The sequence below is a fragment of the Rhinopithecus bieti genome, unplaced genomic scaffold (genome assembly GCF_001698545.2).
Source record: "Rhinopithecus bieti isolate Rb0 unplaced genomic scaffold, ASM169854v2 scaffold_4654, whole genome shotgun sequence".
Classification (NCBI taxonomy): domain Eukaryota; kingdom Metazoa; phylum Chordata; class Mammalia; order Primates; family Cercopithecidae; genus Rhinopithecus; species Rhinopithecus bieti.
The window spans coordinates 1,370,947-1,378,315 of record NW_016804499.1 but is presented as its reverse complement, the minus strand read 5'-3'; the positions used below and the strand labels follow the sequence as shown (position 1 = coordinate 1,378,315).

Genomic DNA, 7,369 nt, shown 5'->3' with positions numbered 1-7,369 from the left:
TCCCAGGGCTTTGTTTACCTACTTAAGCCTCAGCAATGGCGGGCGCCCCTCCCCCAGCCTCGCTGCTGCCTTGCAGTTAGATCGCCGCAGACTGCTGTGCTAGCAGTGAGGAAGGCTCTGTGGGCATGGGACCCTCCCGGCCAGGTGTGGGATATAACCTCCTGGTGTGCCCGTTTGCTTAAAGCACAGTATTGGGGTGGGAGTTACCCGATTTTCCAGGTGTTGTGTGTCTCAGTTCCCCTGGCTAGGAAAAGGGATTCCCTTCCCCTTGCGCTTCCCAGGTGAGGCGATACCTCACCCTGCTTCAGCTCTCGCTGGTTGGGCTGCAACAGCTGACCAGCACAGATTGTCCAGCACTCCCTAGTGAGATAAACCCAGTACCTCAGTTGAAAATGCAGAAATCACCTGTCTTCTGTGTTGCTTGCGCTGGGAGCTGGAGACTGGAGCTATTCCTATTCAGCCATCTTGCTCTGCACCCCCTCATAATTTTTAATCTTTGCTCAATTTCTTTTTAATATTCTCTTCCCATAATATTTGACTTTGGTGACATGAATGTATCAGACAGTGTTATTTCATCTGAATTTTAGCTGCAGCACTAAACTATTTCTACACTTGAAGAACGCTGGGTAATACTAGGGCTTAGCAGCGTGGCTTCTCCTTTCTTTTTCTGGGCATGTGGGAAACCGCACGTTGCAGGGTCCTTGCACTGGAGTTTACTTTCTTCCTCAGCCTAGAAGTGACACAGGTCTCTTGTGCTGCCATTTAATTGGCCAAATCTGGACACCTTGGCTCCACCTGAGTCTGCAGTCTCTTTCCTTTCTTCAGTCAAAGATGTTCTTGATGGAGTCTCTGTCAGCCTGGATCCCAGAGTGCCCACGTGGAGCAGAACATTCCTTGCCCCAAGTTGGACATGTAGCATGGGTGAGAAATAAATCTAAGTGTTATGTTTTGGGAATTTCAAAGTGCATTTGTTATTGTAGCTAACCTAGTCTCTGCTGAATAATATAGAAGGTCTAATGGCAACAGATTTTAAAAAATAAGAAAGGCCATCACCGAATCACTTTGTAGCAATTGGACCCACCTGGCTCTGCTAATGAGGAAAGAATAAGAAAGTAGTGATAGTCCTAACATACCTAAAACATAACAACTCACAATAATCACTTCTCCAAAATCCTTCTCACTCACAGGATTCCACAGACGTTTGTGGACAAGTTAGCCAACTTGAAGTTGAATTGATCATTATAGCTTATTTATTCCTTCAATAAATATGTGCCAGGTGTGTCATCATGTGGTAGGAAACAGGCAACTAACAAGATGCACATGTAATATTTACAGTATGATAGATGGTGATAACTGCTATATGCAAAAGAAAAATGCAGGAAAGAGGGTAGGGAGTAAAGGGTGGTATACAATTTTAAATAGGGTGGCAGGAAATTGCTTACTGAGAAGGTGAGAGAATAAGCTATGCTGATATCAGAAAAAAAAAGTGACATAGGCAGAAGGGACAGGAAGTGCAAATGGGCTGAGCTAGAACTTTGTCTGGTCCCCTCCAAGGTTAGCAGGGAGGCAGGGAGCTGAGGGAAGCAAGCAAGAGGGGAAGGGGGAGGAGAGGAAGGCAGTTACCTGTGGATGAGGATGTAGACACAGCAAATTTGCAAGACCTTATAGCTCTGTAGGTAAGGCAGATTCTGCAAGTCCGAGTGCAGAAGCAAGTCAAAGTAGAGTTATAGCAGAGGAGCACCATGCTCTGACTGGATGGGGAAGAATCTGGGTTGAAGTGCAAGGCGAGGAGCTTTGAGACCAGTTTGGAAGGCGTTGCAACAACCCAGGTGGGAAGTGATAGCCTCTGGCCAGGGTGACAGTGGGGCAAGTGTGAGGAATGGTGAGATGCAAGAATGTGGGTAGGGCTGCAGGTATTGCCATGCATCAGATGTGCTGTGTGAGAGTCCACGACGATGCTGAGAGTTTTGGCCTGAATAACCATTTTTTGATCATCTTATAATCATCATGGCCACATGTCAGTAGAGGCACCATTAATCTTATATATGGAGAAGTACAAACCTGGAGAGATGGAATGTTTCCGAGATCACAAACGTGGCAGGTCCAGGGATCTGGACACACCCCTGTGATCCACATTCCTCTGACCCCAGATCTCCTGCGTCCCATTTCTCCCCATAACTGCATCCTCCTGGAGGGCATTGGAAGCAGAATAAGAAGCAAGACATTGTGACCAAGAAAAGTCCTTGCCAGATGTCTCTCTTCATTCTCTCTGAAAGCCCACATGCCACCCAAGCGGCTTCCGAATTACACAGGATCTAAAGGAGCATTTCCTTTTGTTATTTGCAAAATAAGAAGGGGTCACTTCTAAACTTTTTCTATGCACATCCTCTTACCATCAATCACTATTTCATGTTCAGTGTGTGGGTGCGAAATATTGGAAGCCTTCTGGGTGTTGCTGCTGGGGAAGAATGTTTCATTGTGTAACCACAGACATGAGCTACTCCGCAGTTCTTGACAAATGTCCATGTGTTTTCTGACCACCCTGCAAGCAGGGGGCACTGGTCTGAACTTGGCCTGTGCACCTCACTTCAGCTCTGAGACGCATGGACATTCCCGGGTCTGCCACAGGCTCTGTGGAGGGTGGCTGAGTACAAGATACGGCCATCTGCTCTCCTTTCATGCCTTGGAAGGAATGCCCATTGAATCCTTCCTTGCATCCCTTTAGGATGCTTTCTTGGGACTTAGAAAAACACCATTTTCTTTCACACAGAATAGAAGAATGTTTTCCCAAAGGTTGAGCACAACAGCATGAACTTGAGGGGTTTTTTCTCAAAGTGTGGTTGATGGCCATCTGTCTGTCACTGGAGGTATTTTTCTTAAATGAAGATTCTTGAACCCCACCCCAATTACATGAAATTAAAATAGTTGGGGTGAGGCCAGGAACACCTGCATTGTGAGCAAGCTCCCCAGATTATTTTTACATCCACTATGTCTAAGCTTCAGAACTGGACGAAGAACCGGAAAGGCAAAGCTCTAGTCCTGTGGGAGCCCCTGCATTCACTACTTGAGACCATTTTGAGGCCAGTAGACCCCAGCTGGATCCCCTCTTCTCTACTGCCAGTCCTGCCCTCCCCACCAGGCATACCAGAGCTGCAGGGACCAGGCTGCCCTCAGCCCTCTGATAAATGCTGTCACAGCCTGGGTAAGAAGCAGCTGTGATGGATGTTCCCAGAGGGACAGGCTGACCCGGGCCCCCTTTCTGGTCCTGATGAGGACTGTGCAGCAAGCCCATAGCCAGGACTGTCAGTATATCAACTGACAAAGAAGGACGTGGCCTCTGGTGAGCATAAAATCCTCTCCTGACTAAGGTTGAGGGGGTGAAATTGATCTTTCCAGAATGTCCACCCTTCCCCTTAGTCTAAACAAATCCTTTTGCCCTTTTCCACCCAGCTGAGGGCCAGGCTCCCTTCCTGACTGCCCCAGATCACACGGGCCTCCCTTCTCGAAATCCCATGGCATTCATCATTGCCATTGGCCTCACCTTATTCCGTCTTGCCTTTTTCATTGCTGATTCATGTGGGTTACTGTGGTGCAGTAGAAAGAGTGTAGACCTTGAGCCAGCAAATTCAGGTGTGAATCGCAGCTCTAGAGCGCAGCGTCTACCTCTCAGAGTCTCAGGATCCTGTATGTTCAGTGGTGATGAGACCACACAGCATCGTGCAGGGTGAAATAAGATAACCCATGGAAATCTCCTGACACAAAATGAGACTCCTCCCCGTCCTGCAGAGCATACAAGTTTAAGCCATATTAGATACAGCCCTGCTTTCCTGTTCCTAGAAAGTTTGACAGCAGCTGACATTTCCTGAGTACTTACTGCCTGCTAGGCATTGTGCTAAGCTCTTTCGTGTGTTATTTCAGTCAATGATCCCAACCACCCTGTCAGATAGGTCCTATATATTATCTCCATTCCACAGATCTGAAAAATAGAGGTTAGCTTGGTTAAGCCATCTGCCAAAGAGCAGATAGTGATAAGCCGCGGTCAGGAATCAAACCCAGGTGTGTCTGGTTCCAGGGCCCAAGGGATGCTAGTCTCTGACCACAACTCACATAAGTATTATGTGAGTTGTGACTCACATACAGACTTGCTGACTGTACATTTCTTGATGTTTTCATGCCAACAAATGCTGTAGCAAACCAACCAAGTTCCTAATGTTTTAAGGGCAATGGTTCCTTCATCCTTGTAATCCCACGACTACACTACAAATTCCCACAATCCACCTCTAAGCACCTCTAAACCCAAATTATTTTCCTTCTAAAATAAACCAGTATAATAATAACAACAGTAATGATCGTGGTCACAATAAAATTTCTAACGTAGTTTTCTCTCCTTTTCGCCTTTTGTTTCACGACAGTGGATAATGTGAGAGCAGAGAATGGAACAGAAGCTTGGAGAGGTGATGGCAGCCACTGAGCAGCGTGTGCTGCTTGCACCTGCCCTCTGTCGGGGCTGTCTGGGGAGAGCGGTGATGAGGCGTAGGGTGAGGCGTCTTAGTCCATGCTCATCACTCTGGAGGGAACACAACTCCAACCACAAGAACTCAGCTGAAGTCTCTGGTTTGTTGTTTTTTGCTTTGTAGCTGAGAATGTTAGTAAGTTCTGCTGCTGTTTGACACACGATAATGCCACCTTCCTTGTGAGTCACTGAAGAACACGGAATGTGGTGTGTGAATTGCTTCAAAGACCCTGATTGGCCACCCGAACAACAGGTGTCAGTTCTGAATTTAGGAGGTGCTTAGAAAGTGTTTACTTCGGGATTTTCATTAGAAATAATTGTTTTAATCCTAAATTACTGAATTTGACCACACTTGGAGGGGGCAGATCATGAGTTCACTGAGTTCATCGCCTGTAGCATTACACACTCACCTGGTTCAGGTATAAAGATGGACAAGCAACAGCTACAATGAGCATCCGAGAAATACATGCCTGCCTGACCGCACGTGTCTGACAGTCAAGGTCAATGGCATTTCAATGCTTTTCCAACCACCAATTTGTATGATCCTCATACTGGGTAAGCACCAACATTCTGTAGATAAGGAAATGAGAAGTCGGTCCACTTTACATAAGCAAAAAACACATGTATACATATGTAACAAACCTGCACATAGTGCACATGTACCCTAGAACATAAAGTATAATTTAAAAAAAAATTTTGAAACATTCAAAAAAAAAAAAAGGAGGATGTTAACATCTTTAACCATTGTGTTCCAGAAGGTAATTTCCTTGCCACCTCACTGTAGGAAACTGCGTAGCATCGCTTTGCTGTTTATTCTGTCTAATCTCTTTCTCTGAATAAATGAGTATGATAATGTAATTTCTAACTCTATTAATCAGTAATTAAGACAAGACATTGTTTTAATGGTAGTAAATTTGTAAGAGTAAAGCACATAAAATCGATTTGAACATTATCCAGTGATATGCTTTTTAAAATATTTACTCTTTTCAGTAATCACATTGAGGTTTTCCTATTGTATTTTAAAATGAAATTTTAATAGTGCTGTATAAAATTCATTTATGTCATACTAAAATCATTTCCAGCTGATTAGTTTCTGCTGTGTCTTAGCCTAACTCAAATGCACACAATTTACATTTAACTGTATTGGACTCTTGGACCTGTTATAAAATATTAGTGGTGAGAAACCCTTAGTTTTAGCATGGTGTCTCTTAGCACAAATTCAGTTACAAGCAGCTAAAATTTCTAAATTATCTGTTGTAGACTTTCACATATTGAAGAAAATAAACACTTTTATATTCAGTTTTATATATATAAAACAATTTCAAAATAGAAGAAAGTGAAAACATTTTATTTTATCAGCAAAATAAAAGTAAATACACACTTATATATTTAAAGTTACAAAAATGTTATGCAAATATGTTTAATAGTGAATATAATTAGGCGAATGTAATAAATGATAAATGTTCATTATTTCTCATACATTGTTCTAGCTAACTATGTGACTATAGCATGTACTGCCTAGTTAGGTAAGAACAAATTTCTTGGATTTGACTTTCAAGAAAAACTGTACTACTGTAACTAAATTAAAAATTAACTGTAACACTACCTCTAGTGTTCAATTCTTAAATTATTTTCTTCAGTGCTTTTCCAATTATTGTTTTATGATCTATGAATGGATTCATAATTTTCATATTTTCAAATCAGAGCCCTTTTATAACATAGTAATTGAACAATTACTTTGAAGCATTCAGAAAATATTTGTGTTTTTTTTTTTGTGATGGAGTCTTGCTGTGTTGCCCAGGCTAGAGTGCGATGGCATGATCTCAGCTCACTGCAACCTCCACCTCTCAGGTTCAAGCGATCCTTCCACTTCAACCTCCTGAATAGCTGAAACTACAGGCACATACCACCACACCTGGCTAATTTTTGTATTTTTAGTACAGACAGGGTTTCACTATGTTGACTAGGCTGGTCTCAAACTCCTGACCTCAAGTGATTCACCTGCTTCGGCCTCCCAGAGTGCTGGGATTAAAGGCATAGAAAAATATTTGTGCTGTATTTGTATTGAAGTGCAGTGATACGGTGATTTGAAAAATCAAGGAGACATCTCATAGTAAATTTTTTTTGTGCATTTCAAAACATTGTAACTTTCTTAAATGTGTGAGTTTAACTCCAAAATTGAAGACAAGTCATCATTCCTTGAAGACTCAGCTTAAGTAAAAGGCACACGTATGTGAGTTTTGCAATTCATTCTTCCAAGAATATTTAGCCAAATGTTAATTTTAAAGAATTGTCCATTCCGAGATGAGATAAGAAGGCTTCAGATGATCAAACTTCTCCGAGCTAAAGGAGGAAGTTCGAACTCATCGCAAAGAAGCTAAAAACCTTGAAAAAAGATTTGACAAATGGCTAGCTACAATAACCAATGTACAGAAGTCCTTAAATGACCTGAAAGAGCTGAAAACCATGTCATGAGAACTACGTGACAAATGCACAAGCTTCAGTAACCGATTCAATCAACTGGAAGAAAGGGTATCAGTGATTGAAGATCAAATGAATGAAATGAAGCAAGAAGAGAAGTTTAGAGAAAAAGAGTAAAAAGAAATGAACAAAGCCTCCAAGAAACATGGGACTATGTGAAAAGACCAAATCTATGTCTGATTGGCGTACCTGAAAGTGATGGGGAGAATGGAACCAAGTTGGAAAACACTCTGCAGGATGTTATCCAGGAGAACTTCCCCAACCTAGCGAGGCAGGCCAACATTCAAATTCAGGAAATACAGAGAACACCACAAAGATACTCCTCAAAAAGAGCAACTCCAAGACACATAATTGTCAGATTCACCAAAGTTGAAA

The 7,369-nt window shown here is 42.6% G+C and overlaps 2 long non-coding RNA genes across 2 annotated transcripts in view; one reads left to right on the top strand and one right to left on the bottom strand.

Moving 5' to 3' along the window:
- The window catches only part of LOC108527493 (uncharacterized), a 14,990-nt gene extending 11,019 nt beyond the window's left edge, over positions 1-3,971 (bottom strand). Inside the window, exons 1-2 of the long non-coding RNA XR_001884827.1 lie at positions 3,875-3,971; positions 3,542-3,780 (exon numbers count right to left, since the gene is read on the bottom strand). This is a non-coding gene — a long non-coding RNA (uncharacterized LOC108527493). The remainder of the gene's footprint in view (positions 1-3,541; positions 3,781-3,874) is intronic.
- Positions 1-5,791, top strand: part of LOC108527492 (uncharacterized) — a 150,483-nt gene extending 144,692 nt beyond the window's left edge. The window contains exon 4 of the long non-coding RNA XR_001884826.1: positions 4,413-5,791. This is a non-coding gene — a long non-coding RNA (uncharacterized LOC108527492). The remainder of the gene's footprint in view (positions 1-4,412) is intronic.
- Positions 5,792-7,369: the final 1,578 nt, after the last annotated feature.